Here is a 21387-nt window from a genome sequence, read left to right as displayed (position 1 = left end):
CCATTGCTATCATAATTCGAAAAAGCGCTAGGCGTTAATTGTGCGTTTTGCCACCGCCTTGCACTTTACTAACCAAAGCGCATGCTTATGCGCAGTTATGCATAGATTAAGCGTAGTTATGCGCAATGCGTTTTGCCAACACCTAGAGCCTAGGCGCGCTTAAGCGCTCGCTTAGGCGCGCCTTTTTTAACTATGATTGCTTTGCTCTTGTATCACTGTATTTACTGATACAAACTTATTTTTAAATTGAAGGATCCAATCGAAACTCCAATGGCACAGCAGGTATGTTCACGCATGTTTCTTTAACAGGTTTGCTTTCAATTTCAATTTCAATTGTGTATACAGTTGACTTTCATATCATGCACATTACTAGCATCACAACAGAGCCAATAGTGTTGTTGTACATGTAGACCCGTGGCACCCATATGAAATCTTGTTGTGCCGTGTAGTTTCCCACGCTTTGTATTCTTTCACTGCTGCTTTGTCTTGAACTGATATGATTTGAACCGTGTCTCTATTTTGATTTGGTAAGACAATGCAGTGACCATAGGACATAGATATATGTTTGTTTGATGCTTTTATTATGTACTAGTACTTGGCAATAGAAGACTTGGTAGTTTAATCCTGTCCACCTTACTAATGAACTGGTTCATCGAAATGAGTTTGATATACTAGTACATTGTAAACTTGTTATGTGTCTGCTTGTTTCTTCTTTTAGAATGCTGACAGAATATTGGGGAAGAGTGCCTTATTAAGCAATGGTAAAGGAAGTAATACAGATAAGGTTCAGGATAGTGACACATCCTTGTTGGTCTCCAACAAAGCTGATAAAATAGCTAAGGAAGACTATCTTGAAGACAGCGAGACAACCCCAAAGTCCTGTCTTGGTTTAGTGTTCGAGTTACTGGCCACTACCGCTTGCACAAGCTACTCAAACTCACTGTTTGAATCAGTTTAGTTTCTTGAGTCTCAACGACAAGCTGAAAGACATCGATCAGCTGTGCTGCGACAAGAAGCGGAAGGACTGCGGATGTCCGTGGAGCATTCAGATGCATACTTTCTGGTGCAACAGCAAGCGTTGGAGGATTTTAGCGCCAAACAGGACAAAGCTAATCAGCTTGCTAACCTTATTGCCAGCATGATGGATACCCAGGATAACGTTTCTTGAGCTCTTCTCAAGTTGTTTCAGTTATGCTCTTGTTTTGCTGCCGCGTTTATTTTTACTGGTGGTCATGTTTGACGGCCAGTGTATGTAATATGCTGCTTTGTTCCCTATATTTGCACTGGTGGCGAACTTTGATGCCCAGTGGATGTAATATGTGTAATAGCGGTAATAGGCTAGCCTTAATTGCTTGCTTATTTATTTCCTTATTGTCTTGTTTAGTTATTTGCTTGTAGTCACTACAGTTCTTTTTCTGTGTTTTTCTAGTGGCTACAATAGCCTATTTTTGGTAACTAGGCCAAAATAATCATGGCAACTAGGGGTGGGCATAAAAACCGATGAACCAAAGACCGAACCGAAGCCGAAACCGAAAATACCGAATTTTCGGTTTTTCTCACTATTATAGAAAAATTCGGTTTTCAAATGTATAAACCGAAGTAATTTAATTTAGTTCGGTGTTATACCGATTAACCGAAGCAAAAACCGAAGTTATGTGTAGAAGCAGCACCGAGCTCTGCTCACATCGCTCGCAAAGGGACGTACTAGACTACCAGTACTCTGTAGCCTGGCCGCGCACGAGCTAGCTTCGCTTTTTTTCTTGAGCAAAGCGCCCACGATCAAGCAACGCACATCACGCATCTCATGTAATGTGGGCAGTGGGCCTACTGACTAGTGCATGCAAGGGTACAAGGCCCAACTCACGTGGATTTTTTGGTCGGGGCTTGTGCGATCAGGCGAACAGCCGGTCAGGTCATTTGGTTCCTTTAGTCCCACCTCGGCCGACTAAGAAGAGGAGACAGATATTTTGACCTATATAAGAGGATACCGCTGTTACAGTCAAAGCAGAAATATTTAAACGGGGCACTCCAGTATAAAACCGATAACCGTACCGAATATTCGGTTAACCAAATTTTCGGCTACCTATTTTTGGCTACCATTTTCGGTTTCCATTTTTCCAAACCGAATTTAAGGAAAAACCGAATGGTAGAAACCGAAATTTTGGTTTATACCGAATGCCCAGCCCTAATGGCAACACACGGACTGTTGTAACCATGGGCCTCCTGCAGGCCGTATGATCCATGGGCCTTCGTTCGGCCATAGGACCATTGGCCTTCTATACGGGCCATAGGATCCATCGGCCTTCTATACGGGCCTTAGGGATCAATGGGCCTTCTACGGGTCGTATGGTCCATGGGCCTTCTATGGGCCGTACGATCCATGGGCCTTCTACGGGCCGTACTATCCATGGGCCTCATACGGGCCGTAGGATCCATGGGACTTCTACGGGGTGTATCATCATTTCGCCAATCATGGGCCATACTATTCGTGGACCATAACGGGATGTTAATAGGCCGTATTTGATAACTCTATGAAAATAGCCTAACAGGTTTTTTTGACATGAAAACGGCCCAACGTATTAACGGTCCGCAAACGGGCCGACTGTAACGACGTGCTGAATTTGGCCCACAAGCAGAAAATGACAGTAACGGGCCGTATGTAACCGAATGCCGCAAGTGAGCCCAAGAAACAATGGGCCCTGAGAAGGCCGAAAGATAACTTAGGCTGGAAACGGCCCAATGGAATAATGGGCCGTTAATGGGTATAAAGTGATACATTGTTCATTGCGGGCCAGTTTCACCACAGGCCGTTAATGGGCCAAGAGTTACAAAGGTCCTCATATGGGCCGAAAGAGGTCATGGGCCACACATGGGCCGGAAGTTAAAACGGGCCGAATCATATTGGACGGCCCAGATGACGCTACTGGGCCTAATTCGGATAGGGCGTAACGGGCCCTGGGTTAGCGGGCTGTAAATGGGCTATACGCGAACAGGCCGTTAACAGGCTTTCCGTGGGCCGGCCCGCCACCTTTTGACCAAGTCAAACGGGCTGGCCTTTTCAGAGGAACGGGCCTCTGTTGGGCCGTGCTAGGTGTCGCCGTATCATAGGCGCCTTCGGTCCAATGAGCGGATGACATCTGTCCCAACGGTGAGCACACGTGTTTCCTCTGGCCAATGATGATTTTACACGTGGAAAATCCCCATTGGTCGGGGCTGTTAATGGGTTATCGGATCCAAAACCCGACCCGATAGCTTAACGGTGTTCCGTTACGGTGGATGCCACGTGTCGGTCACCCTTGACGAAAGCACTTCTGTGACGCGTGATTGATCGTCATGAAAGTGGACACTTCTGTGGTGATAATTTTGGTAATGTCATGGAACACTTCTACACAGCACATGTATGACTATCTTGATTATGTCATAAATTTGTCATGGATGTACATGCATGACAAAAAACACGACCTACTGTGACAAACACGTATCGTCACGGAAGTGTATTTTTTTGTAGTGAGAACTACAAAGTCAAGGCGGCTGTCGGCTCTGTTCGACCTCCTGAACCCGACGCAACTTTTCACTGCCATCCAATTCCAGAAGGATATGCTAGGGTGATGGTGGAGGAAATATCGGAGGGATTTGAGGAGCTTGTGTTGGACCACCCTACCGGTGAAGGAGAGACTCGACTGGGTTCTGCTCTGAAGACTCCATGCCTATGGCGGAAGGATCTCATCAACCTTCCGAACTGGAGGCCTCCTCCTCCTCCGGTGAGTCAGGACACTCCGCCTCCTCCTCCGGTGAGTCAGGGCACTCTGCCTCCTCCTCCGCCCACTCCTCCGGTGAGTGATCAGGGCACTCTGCTACCTCTTGAACATTGCGTTGGTTTTCCCTTGAAGAGGAAAGGGTGATGCAGCAAAGTAGCGTAAGTATTTCCCTCAGTTTTGAGAACCAAGATATCAATCCAGTAAGAGGCTCCTCACAAGTCCCTCGTACCTACACAACCAAACAAGAACCTCGCAACCAACGCGATAAAGGCGTTGTCAATCCCTTCACGACCACTTGTGAAAGTGAGATATGATAGAGATCATAAGATAAGATAAATATTTTTGGTATTTTTATGATATAGATTGAAAAGTAAAGATTGCAAAATAAAGTAGATCGGAAACTTATATGATAAAAGCTAGACCCGGGGGCCATAGGTTTCACTAGTGGCTTCTCTCAAGATAGCGTAAGTATTATGGTGGGTGAAAAAATTACTGTCGAGCAATTGATAGAAAAGTGCATAGTTATGAGATTATCTAGGCATGATCATGTATATAGGCATCACGTCCGCGACAAGTAGACCGACTCCTGCCTGCATCTACTACTATTACTCCACACATCGACCGCTATCCAGCATGCATCTAGAGTATTAAGTTCATAAGAACAGAGTAACGCATTAGGCAAGATGACATGATGTAGAGGGATAAACTCAAACAATATGATATAAACCCCATCTTTTTATCCTCGATGGCAACAATACAACACGTGCCTTGTTGCCCCTGCTGTCACTGGGAAAGGACACTGCAAGATTGAACCCAAAGCTAAGAACTTCTCCCATTGCAAGAAAGATCAATCTAGTAGGCCAAACCAAACTGATAATTCGAAGAGACTTGCAAAGATAACAAATCATACATAAAAGAATTCAGAGGAGATTCAAATATTTCTCATAGATAAACTTGATCATAAACCCACAATTCATTGGATCTCGACAAACACACCGCAAAAAGAGTTACATTGAATAGATCTCCAAGAAGATCGAGGAGAACTTTGTATTGAGATTCAAAGAGAGAGAAGAAGCCATCTAGCTAATAACTATGGACCCGAAGGTCTGTGGTAAACTACTCACAACTCATCGGAGAGGCCTTGGTGATGATGTAGAAGCCCTCTGTGATCGATTCCCCCTCTGGCGGAGCGCCGGAAAAGGCTCCAAGATGGGATCTCACAGATACAGAAGGTTGCGGCGGTGGAAATAGGTTTTTGTGGTGCTCCTTGATGTTTTCAGGGTACAGAGGTATATATAAACGAAGGAGGTCAGTCAGGGGAGCCATGAGGGGCCCACGAGGGTGGGGGCGCACCCACCCCCCTAGGGCACGCCTTGCACGCTCATGGCCGCCTCGGCTGCTTATTGACGTCCACTCCAAGTCTCCTGGATTGCGTCTGTTTCAAAAAGATCGCTCCCGAAGGTTTCATTCCGTTTGGACTCCGTTTGATATTCCTTTTCTTCAAAACACTGAAATAGGCAAAAAAACAGCAATTGGGGCTGGGTCTCCGGTTAGTAGGTTAGTCCCAAAAATGATATAAAATTGTAAAGTAAAGCCCATAAACATTCAAAACGGGTAATATAATAGCATGGAGCAATCAAAAATTATAGATACGTTGGAGACGTGTCAAGCATCCCCAAGCTTAATTCCTGCTCGTCCTTGAGTAGTAAATGATAAAAACAGAATTTTTGATGTGGAATGCTACCTAGCATATTTCTCACTGTAGTTTTCTTTATTATGGCATGAATGTTCAGATCCAAATGATTCAAGACAAAAGTTCATATTGACATAAAAATAGTAATACTTCAAGCATACTAACAAAGCAATCATGTCTTCTCAAAATAACATGGCTAAAGAAAGCTATCCCTACAAAATCATATACTCTGGTTATGCTCTATCTTCATCGCACAAAGTATTTAATCATGCACAACCCCGATGACAATCCAAGCAATTGTTTCATACTTTTATGTTCTCAAACTTTTTCGACTTTCATGCAATACATGAGCGTGAGCCATGGACATAGCACTATATACGGAATAGAATTGTGGTTGTGGAGAAGACAAAAAGGAGAAGATAGTCTCACATCAACTAGGCATATCAATGGTCTATGGAGATGTCCATTAATAGATATTAATGTGAGTGAGTAGGGACTGCCATGCAACGGATGCACTAGAGCTATAAGTGTATGAAATCTCAACAAAAGAAACTAAGTAGGTGTGCATCCAACTTGCTTGCTCACGAAGACCTAGAGCATTTTGAGGAAGCCCGTCACTGGAATATACAAGCCAAGTTCTATAATGAAAAATTCCCACTAGTATATGAAAGTGACAACATCGAAGACTCTCTATTATGAAGATCATGGTGCTTCTTTGAAGCACAAGTGTGGTAAAAGGATAGTAGCATTGTCCCGTCTCTCTTTTTCTCTCATTTTTTTGGTGGGCTTCTTTGGCCTCTTTTTTTTTATTATTTGGGCTTCTTTGGCCTCTTTTAATTTTCATAAAGTCCGAAGTCTCATCCCGACTTGTGGGGGAATCATAGTCTCCATCATCCTTTCATCACTTGGGACAATGCTCTAATAATGAAGATCATCACACTTTTATTTACTTACAACTCAAGAATTACAACTCAATACAAAATATGACTCTATGTAGATGCCTCCGGCGGTGTACCAGGATATGCAATGAATCAAGAGTGACATGTATGAAAGAATTGTGAAGGTGGCCTTGCCACAAATACGATGTCAACTACATGATCATGCAAAAGCAATATGACAATGATGGAGCATGTCATAATAAACGGAACGGTGGAAAGTTGCATGGCAATATATCTCGGAATGGCTATCGAAATGCCATAATAGGTAGGTATGGTGGCTGTTTTGAGGAAGGTATATGGTGGGTGTATGGTACCGACAAAAGTTGCGCGGCACAAGATAGGCTAGCAATGGTGGAAGGGTGAGAGTGCGTATAGTCATAAAGAACTCATACACCTATTGCAAAAATCTACAAGTTATTGAAACAAAGTACTACGCGCATGCTCCTAGGGGGATAGATTGGTAGGAAAATACCATCGCTCGTCCCCGACTGCCACTCATAAGGAAGACAATCTATAAATAAATCATGCTCCAACTTCATCACATAACGGTTCACCATACGTGCATGATACGGGAATTACAAACTTAAACACAAGTATTCCTCAAATTCACAACTACTCAACTAGCATGACATTAATATCACCATCCTCATACCTCAAAACAATTATCAAGCATCAAATTGATCATAGCATCCAATTCACTTTCTATGATAGTTTTTATTATACCCAACATGGACGCCCATCATTCTAGGACCAATTTTATAACCATAGAAAATACCATGCTGTTCTAAAAGGCTATCAAAATAATATAAATGAAGCATGAGAGATCAATAATTTCTACAAAATAAAACCACCGCCGTGCTCTAAAAAGATATAAGTGAAGCACTAGAGCAAAATTATCTAGCTCAAAAGATATAAGTGAAGCACATAGAGTATTCTAATAAATTCTGAATCATGTTGTGTCTCTCCCAAAAGGTGTGTAGAGCAAGGACGATTATGGTAAACTAAAAAGCAAAGACTCATATCATACAAGACGCTCCAAGCAAAATACATATCATGTGGTGAATAAAAATATAGCTCCAAGTAAAGTTACCGATAAACAAAGACGAAAGAGGGGATACCTTCCGGGGCATCCCCAAGCTTATGATTTTGGTTGTCCTTGAATTATCTTGGGGTTCCATGGGCATCCCCAAGCTTAGTATCTTGCCACTCCTTATTCCATAGTCCATCAAATCTTTACCCAAAACTTGAAAACTTCACAACACAAAACTCAACAGAAAATCTCATAAGCTCCGTTAGTGCAAGAAAGAAAAATCACCACTCAAGGTACTATAATGAACTCATTCTTTATTTATATTGGTGTTAAACCTACTGTATTCGAAGTTCTCTATGGTTCATACCCCCCCCCCCCGATACTATCCCTAGATTCATCAAAATAAGCAAACAACACACGAAAAACAGAATCTGCCAAAAACAGAACAGTCTGGAGCAATCTGTAACTCTCTAATACTTCTGGAACTCTAAAAATCTTAGCAAAATAGGAAGTCATGGGAAATTTGTCTATTTATCTACTGCAAAAAGATTCAACTCAAAAGCACGTTTATTTGGTTTATTAAAATTATTCTTGTGCGTGCAAAAGTTTCTGTTTTTCAGCAAGATCAAATTAACTATCACCGTAGGTTATCCTATAGGTTCTACTTAGCAGAAACAGTAATTAAAACATAAAACCACATCTAAACATAGGCTAGATGAATTATTTATTACTACACAGAAGCAAAAATCAAGGAACAAAAATAAAATTGGGTTGCCTCCCAACAAGCGCTATCGTTTAACACCCCTAGCTAGGCATAAAAGCGAGAATAGATCTACGTATTGCCATCTTTGGTATTGGGAAAGAAAAGAGAAAAATTCCTTTCTATAGCATTAATCCTTCTATTTTGGGAAAGCACATTTCCATTAATGGAGGAAGAAAGATTAAGCACGTTACGACAATTTGCATCTAAGCTAGCCTTCATCTCTTTGATAATTTCGTTTTGATAAAACCATAAGAGAGTGGTGGATTCAACCTTATCATTCATGGGGTGCCCAAATATAGTTTTCATTTTTTATAGGTATCTATAGCATCCCCTTCAAGAAAACCTTCTTCCAACATAGAATCTAGAACTTGCTTGAAAGAAGCGGGTAAGCCAACATAAAAACTTTTTAAGTATAACTCAATTTGGTATTGCGGCACATAGCTAGCTCGAATCCTTAATATCCTATCCCAAGCATCTTTTAAAGTATCATCAAGTAAATAATGAAAAATTCCGGAGTCATCTTCATCGAAGTTACTCGAACTTTCATTGATAATCCCGGTAGGTCTTTCCATAGCATCATTATTTATGAGCTTAGAGAGGACAGAGGGACTATCCAAAGTACTAGAACTCTGGAAAGAACCCTTAGTTCTTTTCGATTCGGCCATGGCAAAAGGAAGGCAAACGGTAAAGTGAGGGCGAATAAAACTGCAATGGTGAAGTGGGGGAGAGGAAAACGAAAGGCAAATGGCAAATAATTTAATGCGAGGGAGATGAGTTTGTGATGGGTACTTGGTATGTCTGGACTTCAGCGAAGACCTCCCCGGCAACGGCGCCAGAAATCCTTCTTGCTACCTTATGAGCACTGCGTTGGTTTTTCCCTTGGAGAGGAAAGGGTGATGCATCAAAGTAGCATAATTATTTCCCTTAGTTTTGAGAACCAAGGTATCAATCCAGTAGGAGGCTCCTCACAAGTCCCTTGTACCTACACAAACAAACTAGAACCTCGCAACCAACATGATAAATGTCAATCCCTTCACGGCCACTTGCGGAAGTGAGATCTGATAGAGATAATAAGATAAGATAAATATTTTTGGTATTTTTATGATATAGATTGAAAAGTAAAGATTGCAAAATAGAGTAGATCGGAAACTTATATGATAAAAGATAGACCCGGGGGCCATAGGTTTCACTAGTGGCTTCTCTCAAGATAGTGTAAGTATTACGGTGGGTGAACAAATTATTGTCGAGCAATTGATAGAAAAGTGCATAGTTATGAGATTATCTAGGCATGATCATGTATATAGGCATCACGTCCGTGACAAGTAGACCGACTCCTGCCTGCATCTACTACTATTACTACACACATCGACCGCTATCCAGCATGCATCTAGAGTATTAAGTTCATAAGAACAGAGTAACGCATTAGGCAATATGACATGATGTAGAGGGATAAACCCAAACAATATGATATAAACCCCATCTTTAGTCCTCGATGGCAACAATACAATATGCGCCTTGCTGCCCCTGCTGTCACTGGGAAAGGACACCGCAAGATTGAACCAAAGCTAAGCACTTCTCCCATTGCAAGAAAGATCAATCTAGTAGGCCAAACCAAACCGATAATTCGAAGAGACTTGCAAAGATAACAAATCACACATAAAAGAATTCAGAGGAGATTCAAATATTTCTCATAGATAAACTTGATCATAAACCCACAATTCATCGGATCTTGACAAACACACCGCAAAAAGAGTTATGCCGAATAGATCTCCAAGAAGATCGAGGAGAACTTTGTATTGAGATTCAAAGAGAGAGAAGAAGCCATCTATCTAATAACTATCGACCCGAAGGTATGTGGTAAACTACTCACAACTCATCAGAGAGGCCTTCGCGATGATGTAGAAGCCCCCTTCGGTGGAGTGCCGGAAAAAGCTCCAAGATGGGATCTCACGGATACAGAAGGTTGCGGTGGTGGAAATAGGTTTTTGTGGTGCTCCTTGATGTTTTCAGGGTACAGAGGTATATATAGGCGCAGGAGGTTGGTTAGGGGAGCCACGAGGGGCCTACGAGGGTGGGAGGGTGCACCCACCCCCCTAGGACGCACCTTGCACTCTCATGGCTGCCCTGGCTACTTCCTAATGTCCACTTCATGTCTCCTGGATTGTGTTTGTTCCAAAAAGATCGCTCCCGAAGGTTTCATTCTGTTTGGACTCCGTTTGATATTCCTTTTCTTCGAAACACTGAAATAGGCAAAAAAACAACAATTCGGGCTGGGCCTCCGGTTAATAGGTTAGTCCCAAAAATGATATAAAAGTGTAAAGTAAAGCCCATAAACATCCAAAACGGGTAATTTAATAACATGGAGAAATCAAAAATTATAGATACTCCGCCTCCTTCTGTGCCTATGCCGGCGCGCCCGAGCAGCCAGCCTCCTCCTTCCCCGCCTCGTCAGCAAGGGTGGAAGAGACCCGCTGCCGCTTCGGCTGCTCCGGCGCATCGTAGTCCTTCTCCTCCGCCCCGTAAGCAATGAAAGAAGACAACCGCAGCCGCTCGGCCTGCTCCAGCATCTAGCAGTACAGCCAGAGGCGGGAGGCAATACAGATTCGATCCATCTCTCAAGACTCCAGAGAAGTTACCATACGATATGACCGAACAGGAAAACGAGGAGATCTGTTAAGCCCAAGTGAAGGACTACTTCGAAATGCAAAGAGCTAAGAAACATCCACCTCCGGAGGAGAAGATAGATCCGGTGAAAGCGAAGCGCACTTTGGATGCCCTGCAGCGACCACCACCGTCTCCGCCGCAAGCCAACTAAGAGCACATTATTGAAAGGACATATAAGGAAGCGAAGCTATCGGGAAGTACTTGCAGTGGCAAAAGGTTACAAGAACAAAGAAGTGGGAAAAAATTTCCCAGCTCGGCGAACAAGCGAAGGATATGTCTCCAATGTATCGATAATTTTTGATTGCTCCATGCTATTATATTACCTGTTTCGGATGTTTGTGGGCTTTACTTTACACTTTTATATCATTTTTGGGACTAATCTACTAACTGGAGGCCCAACACGAATTGCTGTTTCTTTTTGCCTATTTCAGTGTTTCGAAGAAAAGGAATGTCAAATGGAGTCCAGATGGAATGAAACCTTCACGAGCGGTCTTTTTGGAACAAACGCAACCGAGGAGACTCGAAGTGGACGTGAGGAAGCAGCCGAGGCGGCTGATACGTCTCCAATGTATCTATAATTTTTTATTGTTCCATGCTATTATATTACCCGTTTTGGATGTTTATGCGCTTTACTATACACTTTTATATCATTTTTGGGACTAACCTATTAACCGGAGGCCCAACCCAAATTGCTATTTTTTTTGCCTATTTCAGTGTTTCGCAGAAAAGGAATATAAAATGGAGTCCAAACGGAATGAAACATTCGGGAGAGTTATTTTTGGAACGGAAGCAATCCAAGAGACTTGGAGTAGACGTCAGGGAAGCTTCGAGGTGGCCACGAGGGTCAGGGTGCGCCCAACCCCCTGGGCGTGCCCCCCACCCTCGTGGGCCCCTCGTGGCTCCCCTGACCGGCTTCTTTTGCCTATATATTCATATACCCCCAAAACAACCAGGGGCACAATAGATCGGGAGTTCCGCCGCCGCAAGCCTCTATAGCCACCAAAAACCTCTCGGGAGCCTATTACGGCACCCTGCAGGAGGGGGAATCCATCACCGGTGGCCATCTTCATCATCCCGGCGCTCTCCATGACGAGGAGGGAGTAGTTCACCCTCGGGGCTGAGGGTATGTACCAGTAGCTATGTGTTTGATCTCTCTCTCTCTCTCGTGTTCTTGAGGTGATACGATCTTGATGTATCGTGAGCTTTGCTATTATAGTTGGATCTTATGATGTTTCTCCCCCTCTACTCTCTTGTGATGAATTGAGTTTTCCCCTTGAAGTTGTCTTGTCGGATTGAGTCTTTAAGGATTTGAGAACACTTGATGTATGTCTTCCCTGGCTTATATGTGGTGACAATGGGACATTCAAGTGATCTACTTGATGTATGTTTTGGTGATCAACTTGTGTGATCAATGAACTTATGCATAGGGGTTGGCACACGTTTTCGTCTTGACTCTCCGGTAGAAACTTTGGGGCACTCTTTGAAATACTTTATGTTGGTTGAATAGATGAATCTGAGATTGTGTGATGCATATCTTATAATCACGCCCATGGATACTTGAGGTGACATTGGAGTATCTAGGTGACCTTAGGGTTTTGGTTGATTTGTGTCTTAAGGTATTATTCTAGTACGAACTCTATGATAGATCGAACGGAAAGAATAGCTTCGTGCTATTTTACTACGGACTCTTGAATAGATTGATCAGAAAGGATGACTTTGAGGTGGTTTCTTACCCTACCATAATATCTTCGTTTGTTCTCTGCTATTAGTGACTTTGGAGTGACTCTTTGTTACATGTTGAGGGATAGTTATATGATCCAATTATGTTATTATTGTTGAGAGAACATGCACTAGTGAAAGTATGAACCCTAGGCCTTGTTTCCTAGCATTGCAATACCGTTTAAGCTCACTTTTATCATTAGTTACCTTGCTGTTTTTATAATTTCAGATTACAAAAACCTATATCTACCATCCATATTGCACTTGTATCATCATCTCTTCGCCGAACTAGTGCACCTATGCAATTTACCATTGTATTGGGTGTGTTGGGGACACAAGAGACTCTTTGTTATTTGGTTGCAAGGTTGTTTGAGAGAGACCATCTTCATCCTACGCCTCCCATGGGTTGATAAAGCTTAGGTCATCCACTTGAGGGAAATTTGCTACTGTCCTACAAACCTCTGCACTTGGAGGCCCAACAACGTCTACAAGAAGAAGGTTGCGTAGTAGATATCAAGCTCTTTTCTGGCGCTGTTGCCGGGGAGGTGAGTGCTTGAAGGTATGTCTTTAGATCTTGCAATCGAATCTTTTAGTTTCTTGTTTTATCACTAGTTTAGTTTATAAAATAAAACTACACAAAAAAATGGAATTGAGTTTGCCTCATACGCTTCCTATTTTTAATATCTTTTGTGAGAATGATGGAAAGGAAAATTGTGCTCAAGTGCTAGAAGAATAAGTCTATAAAATGTTTGGCACTAAATCTTTGAATGATGAGCATGATTCCAATGTTGTTAGTATGAACTCTTTGAATATCCATAGTACTAATGATGATTGCACTAGTCATGATGAAAATGTCTCTTATAAGCATGTCAGCTTTTGTGGAGTGCATAGAGTTTGCAAGTACAGACTAAATAGGGAAGATAGATTTTGCAAGAGGCATAAGTATTTAGAAACTAAATGGTTGCAAGAAAGGCTAGATGTTTGTGCTGAAAATTTAAAATTTCTTTGCCAAACTTGTGGACTTTGCAATGAACATGGTCATTTATATCTCCAATGCAAATTGTTTCATGATCGAACCGTGTCCAAAAATTGTGATGACTTGATTTCCCTTGCACATCATAATGAAACGTATAACTAAGCATATTCCAGAATATAACCTTGAGAAATTCCTTGATATTGATCTAGAGGAGATTTATATGTATTGTGCGGTGAATTGCATTGAAAATCCTTATGTTGCCAATTACGTAAAGAAAAGAAAGCAAATAGAAGATGAAGAGAATACTAATGAAAGGGAAAAGACTTCCCAATATCCTCCTACTATTTCTTATTATGAATCAGGTAACAAGGAGGAGCTTTCTATTCAACCAATCTCATTAATAAGGAGCTCAAAAAAGAGGGTTAAACCCACACATGATGTGAAGAAGAAAAAGAAAAGATGGAGAAGCAAAGGTAGAAAGGTATCCCTCTCAAATGATGTTGCTCCTATTACTCATTGTGATGATGATAATTGCTATACTATTGGTGCTATCCATACTATTAATGATGATAGTGATTATGCTTATGATATGAAAAGGCCCAAGCTTGGGGATGCTATGTTTGATGAGAATGACATGTTTGAGAATATATTTGCTGCATTTAATGTTTGTCCCAAGCTTGGGAATGCTATGTCTAATGAAGATGATATTTTTAGCCTCCCAAGTTTGGATGAGCAAATTTATTATGATGATAGCATGCATCCTATTTATGATGATTATTGTGATGAAACTTATGCTATAAAAAGTAGTGATGATTATATTTATAAAACTTGTCATGATTATGATTACCCTTTTTCTGAATATTATTCTTTTAATGTGGAAACAATTTATAGTATTCGAGTCTCTTATGATACTCCCACTATTCCGAATGAGAAGAATTTTGCTTATGTGGAGAGTAGTAAAATTTCTATGCAAGTAGATCATCAAAAGAATGCTTTATGTGCTGGTTATATTGTTGAATTCATTCATGATGCTACCGAAAATTATTATGAGGGAGGAACATATGCTTGTAGGAATTTCAATAATATCAAGTTTCCTCTCTATGTGTTGAAAATCTTGAAGCTATGCTTGGTTTACCTTCCTATGCTAGTTGATTCTTGTTCCCATAAGTTGTTTGCTCACAAAATCCGTATGCATAGGAAGTGGATTAGGCTTAAATGTGCTAGTAATATGCTTCATGATGCTCCCGTTATGTTTCAATTCTTATCTTTTATGTGAGCATCATTGTCAGCATCATGCCTAGCTAGAAAGGCATTAAAGAAAAGCGCTTGTTGGGAGACAACCCAATATTTACCCTTACTGTTTTTGTGTTGATCCTGCTGAAAATCAGAAACTTTTGCGCCCAGTAAATTAGTTTCTATAATTCACAGATAAATGATTTTAATCGGATTCTTTTTGCTCTGGATTGGTACACCAATTTCTCAGGTTTTCCTAATTTGTTAGGAATTGTTGAGTTAGAGAAGTATTCTAGAGTTACAGATTACTACAGACTGTTCTGTTTTTGACAGATTTTGTTCTCTATGTGTTGTTTGCTTATTTTGATGAATCTATGAGTAGTATCATTGGGTATGAACCATAGAGAAGTTGGAATAAAGAAGATATTACACCAATATGAATTTAGAATGAGTTCAGAACAGTACCTAAGTGGTGGTTTTATTTTCTTATACTAACGGAGCTTATGAGTGTTCTGTTGACTTTTGTGTTGTGAAGTTTTCATGTTTTGGGTAAAGATTGGATGGACTATGGAATAAGGAGTGGCAAGAGCCTAAGCTTGGGAATGCCCAAGGAACCCCAAGGTAATATTCAAGGACAACCAATAGCCTAAGCTTGGGGATGCCCCGGAAGGCATCCCCTCTTTCGTCTTCGTCAATCGGTAACTTTACTTGGAGCTATATTTTTATTCACCACATGATATGTGTTTTGCTTGGAGCGTCTTGTATGATATGAGTCTTTGCTTTTTAGTTTACCAAAATCATCCTTGCTATATACACATTTTGGGAGAGACACACATGATTCGGAATTTATTAGAATACTCTATGTGCTTCACTTATATCTTTTGAGCTAGATAATTTTGCTCTAGTAATTCACTTATATATCTTTTTAGAGCACGGTAGTGGTTTTATTTTGTAGAAATTATTGATCTCTCATGCTTCACTTATATTATTTTGAAAGTCTTTTAGAACAACATGGTATTTGTTATGGTTATAAATTTGGTCCTAAAATGATGGGCATCCAAGTTGGGTATAATAAAAACTATCATAGAAAGTGAATTGGATGCTATGATCAATTTGATGCTTGATAATTGTTTTGAGTTATAGAGATGGTAATGTTAGAGTCATGCTAGTTGGGTAATTATGAATTTGAGAAATACTTGTGTTGGAGTTTGCAAGTTCCGTAGCATGCACATATGGTAACCGTTGTGTGACAAATTTGAAGCAGGAGGTATTTCTTTGATTGTCATACTTTGTGTGGAGGTCGGGATCGCGCGATGGTTAACTCCTACCAACCCTTCCCCTGGGAGCATGCGTGTAGTTCTTGGTTTTGATGACTTGTAGATTTTTGCAATAAGTATGTGAGTTCTTTATGACTAATGTTGAGTCCATGGATTATACGCACTCTTACCTTTCCATCATTGCTAGCCTCTACGGTACCGTGCATTGCCCTTTCTCACCTGGAGAGTTGGTGCAAACTTTGCCGGTGCATCCAAACCCCATTGTCGTGGAAATATCACGTCAGATGTCCTCGTGTAAGGACTTAGTCGTGGAGCCATCGCGACGGGTTAGCTTAAAGGGGTTAAACCGGACAAAGGACATGAGGGATTTTATACTAGTTTGCCCCCTTCGATGAAGGAAAAGGCCTACGTCTAGTTGTGATGGGATTATTGGGGTCTCGCTAACCAGGGAGCTAAACAAGCTATGCCAAGCTATCGGGTTGTGTTTCTTGTCCCTGAACCGCCGCCGGGTCGTCCCCTTATATACACGGGTTGACGCCCGGCCGGTCTACAGAGTCCCGAGGCCGACTCATACAAGTGTTCGGCTCGGTATCTCCTTTCCTTATCTTACAACACAAGTTACATCACTATGGCGGTTTACCACTATGGGCCCTAATCCGCCTTTGGGCACCGGGCCTCTAAGTTTCATAGTAAAGCACCATCTTCTGAGTCTTCGTGGGCTTCAATATAGTTGAGGGTGAACCGGCCCCTCCTGGGCAGTTTATACTCAGTAGTTATATCCCCAACATTTGGCCCCAGATTGATTTGAACTTGTTCATGTCAATCTTCAACACTTAGAAAAATCCTGTAAACATCTTCCTTCATTTCTCATAAACCGTCATGATGTCTTCCCTTTATAAATCTTGTTAAACCACCGTGACGTCATCCTCTGGACACAGCAATGGATCATCATGACGTCATCTCTGTAAAAAAACAAATAAAAAGATTCCCTTCATTTAATGTCCTCCCGGAAATCAAGGCAACAGTTGCACCACTTGCCGCTTTGGGCTCCTCGATTGTCGCGCCTGTCATTTATCCTCTGCCTTATTATAAATAAGCCCGGGGGCCCTTTCTTTTCTTCCCCTACTGTACTTCTTCTTCCTCGCGACGCCCCAGCTCTGAAGCTCCACCGCCGCCCTCGACCTTCGAACGCTACGTCAACAAAGGCCGCTGCATCAACCTGGTTGTACCAGAGATCTTCGGTGTTCCTCCGCTATTCTGCGTATCCGGTAAGCTTCTCCCTCATAATCTTAGATCTGCATTTTAGGGCTCCTGTTTTCATCTGCGTTCATAGGTGTTCATCCTAATTTCTTCGTATTCGCTTCTGCCATAGCTTCTTTGATTCAATTGTAGCATAAATCTCGTGCGGTAGTTACTCCGCATCCAGTTTAGCACTTAGTAGATCTTCCTTCTTGTATAGAATCCCTTGATAGAACGCACGAACTTCTCTGCTCTGTTTGAAGCCTTTATAGATCGCATAATTTTTTTCTTACTGAAGCTTTGGTAGATCCAAATTAATTCCGTCGATGTGTGAAACCTGTTTCTATCAACACTTAGCAGAGTTTGAACCCAGGCCCTTCTGCCTGCGGGCGGTTTAACCTTTGATGACCAATCCGCCATATACCATTAGCCCTCTATTAAACCGCCATTTGACTTTGAACAGCAACGCGTTGGTTTACCACTGAATAATGCACTCAAACCATTTAATTGTAAACCGGCTTTTATTTTTCCTTTCACAGTTTTTCTTCCGGAATGGCCAAACAATTCTCTGCCTGCAATTGGGTTCTGTCCAAGATCACCGAGACACAAATTAATGCATATGTCACCACTAGCGCTTTAGCCCCCAAAAGGGTCCTTCATTGGCATGTTCCGGATTCTGAATGCCCTCCTGAACCTCAAGATGGAGAAGTGATTGTATTTATACAACACTTAGACCGGGGATTCAGTCCACCTGGATCAAAAAAATTCCGGGATGTCCTCGCAAGCTTCCAACTCCATCCACAAGATATTGGACCGAACTCCGTGTCCAATATCTGCAACTTTCAAGTATTCTGTGAAGTCTACCTTCAGGAAGAACCATCTGTGGAGTTGTTCTTGGATTTTTTCCATTTGAACCGCCGTACAGAGTTCTCTGATGGTCCCAACACAGAACTTGGTGGCGTTTCAATTCAGAAAAGGAAAGAAGTTGATTTCCCTCATGCAAAACATCATAGTCATCCTAAAGATTGGAACCAAACTTGGTTTTATTGCCGGAACACTGCCCCTGACGGAGAAAATCCTTTGCCGGGTTACCGCCCTCAACGGCTTAGCAACAGTACCTTCACGCTTATCTGCCGTAGAATGAAAAGCTTTTGCTCCTCAAATCGCCAAGCTCCGGGCTCTCATGGCCAACGGTTTGACTGGCATTGATCTCGTCTGCTGCTGGGTTTCCTGGGGCATTCTGCCTTTAAGCCGCCGTCCCAGATTGATGCATGAATACACTGGCAACGTCAAAGATCCTCAACGGTATCATGAAGTGGTAATGACAGACCTTGAAGTTACTGAGTCTGTGAAGAAGATGCTTGATGAAACAATCTCTGCATGCAGCCAAACCGGGTTGCCACCTTTTTGCGCCACCAACAAACCACCAGTGGTAATTATAACTTAATGCTCACTGTTTTGCATGTGCTTTAATAATATGCTAATACTCTTTTTCCTCTAATTTTTTTAGGGCAACAGCTCTATCTGGAAACGGACTAAACCGGCGAGGGCTCGTGCAAAGACCAAAGTTACCAAGAAGGCGGGCAAGAAGAAAACCACCGAATCTTCTGATCCGCCGGAAGATGTTGATGAATTAGATGCAGAGGTAGAACTTGATTCACTTGGTTCCTTTTTCATACACCTTATTGACAATAACTATTCCCAGGATGATGCGGCAGCCAGTCGTGCCGACCATGTTGAGGTAATCTCTCTTTCTTCCGATTCAGATCTTGTGTCGGTTCAAAGATTTCGCCGTACAGTTCGGAAAGTGACATACTCTCACCCTCTTGCTTAACTGGATCCAAAATATTCTGTGAAGACACAGCAAGCTGAAGAACGTCACACAACCGGGCACAGTGGCCAGCAGATCACCTCTTCCGGTTTACCGGATACGCCAAATCGGAAACGTCGCCCAGAGGTTACTTATTCTCCTGAAAAACTTTATCCTTTGAAAGGTTTCTTTAGAGACCCACTCAATCCATCTGATCCGAATTATCAGGCATCTTCCAACTCGTCTGTCGGTTCATCAACCACTCAGTTGCCTCCCCTCAAGACCGTCATTGGGTAAGTATACTTTGTCAAGTTGTTTGTTCATGTGTCGGTTTATCATATTCTAACTTTGGATGTTGTGGCGCCAAGGCCTGATTGAGTAAAAAAGTCAAGACTAGTGGCCATACTGACGATGTTGATCCGGAGAAGACCCCAAAAAATGAGGGCGAAAATCCTGAGATTGCCATAGACCACTCTGCTCCACAAAATCCAGGCGCTGATGCTAATCCGCCAGAAGATGAACCGGAGACACAGGTTGATACATCAACTCCTGATGCCACCCCTCCAAGTCCAACTGTTGATCCGCCAAGCCCTGTTACCAAACCGCCGAGCCCAGCTGCCAAAGCGCCAAGCCCTGCTAAGGAGAATGTCAATCCATCAAGCCCCGCCAAGGATGATGACGTTGTTATTACTGGCACGGCATATACCACCCCAGGCAATCCAGTTGCTTTATCCAAGCATTCCGCTAAGGATGAATTTGCGTTTATGAACAAGGGGAAAAGCAAAACCAACTTGTCAGACTATGCGGATTTATCTAGTTAGGACCTTCATTCCGGCTTCTTAAACCGTCTCTTCACCAGTCGAGACTATGAGGCCGGTTTGGTAAATTCGATGAAGGAGTGCTATGAGGTAAACCGTTTGATCCTTTACTTTGTACCTTCATTGCATTGTAGCCCCCAAGGGCCGGTTTGCCTTTAGAAAGTCAAACCGGCACTTTATACATTCCATACCATACTTTGTTGATTTCCCTTGTGTATTTTTGATCAAAAACACATTAGCCCACAAGTGCCATGATTAAAACTTGTATTAATCCGCGGGACTTCAATAATCAGTAGAAAAAAGTGATCCACATTAGCCCCCAAGTGCCAAGTGTATAACTGGTTATATGCTTGGGACTTTCAAAAAGGTATTGACATGCTCTTCTGACTGTTGCAGAGTGAGATAAATCAACAAGTCTCTCAGATTGCCGATCTTCAAGAAAATTTGAAATCCCAACAAGCAGAAACCACCAAGGCCATGGATGAATTGAAAACCGCCCTAACCACCATGGAGCAGCTCAAAGAGTGGCTCAAGTCTGAGCGGGCCAACTGGGATTTCGAAAAGGCTGGATTGCTGAAGCGGGCGGAAGACGCTGAATTGGCTCTTAAACCGGTGACAGAAGAGCTTACTGGATTAAAGGGCCAAGTCAATGCCATGACTTCTGCAATGTTTGGTAAGTACTGTTTGCCAAAGCTTTATGAATATTCCATTTAGAAATTTTGCCGGTTTAACGTGAAATCCTTAAACCGCTGTAGGTAGCTGTATTGCTCATCTAGGCTCTGATATGCGGATGAAGCTCAAGGCCGCCTATACGCTGATTGAACAGATGTATACCGGCACCCAACGGGTTATCTGCGCAACTTCTTATGACAACGCGGCCCCAACACTGATCAAGGACACTCTGGCTAGGTTATCTATGATGCCAGCTCAGATAGAAGAGGTGAAGCGATCCGCCGCCAGGGCTGGCGCTTTGTTAGCACTCACCCGAGCCAAGGCATGGATAGCTGACCTTGATCCGGTTGATATTGCCAAGGGCTTTCCAAGTGAAAAAGAAAATGGGGCAGTGTTTGATAAATGACGCCCTCAAACGTGTGACAAAGGAGATGCGTCCTCTGGCGAGTCAGTTGGCAGAAGAAGCAAACTTGACGGTTCATTGGTCCTTCTATGATCCTGACAACAAAGGGTTGAGGTGTCATTCCGGAAGTGCAAAATCTTATTCCGCCAATCCGTAAGCACACTTATGCCCCTAACGTTGATCCAACTGATCTTATAAGTGAAGAGGCTGTCTTTCAGGCCTTAACCCGGATTGACTGGACCACCGCTGACTTCCAACCACTGGATGGGGATGAGGAGGTTGAACCGACGCCAGATGACCCATCTACTTCACGTCAGCATGGCGATGATGCTTGATCCGGCAATCCGGTTGATATTGCACAAACTGTCCGGTTTAAGACAATTCCATATTTTGG

The sequence above is a fragment of the Triticum aestivum genome, chromosome 5B, assembly GCF_018294505.1.
Source record: "Triticum aestivum cultivar Chinese Spring chromosome 5B, IWGSC CS RefSeq v2.1, whole genome shotgun sequence".
Classification (NCBI taxonomy): Eukaryota; Viridiplantae; Streptophyta; class Magnoliopsida; order Poales; family Poaceae; genus Triticum; species Triticum aestivum.
The sequence above is the reverse complement of the archived record's forward strand: the minus strand, read 5'-3'. Positions refer to the sequence as shown.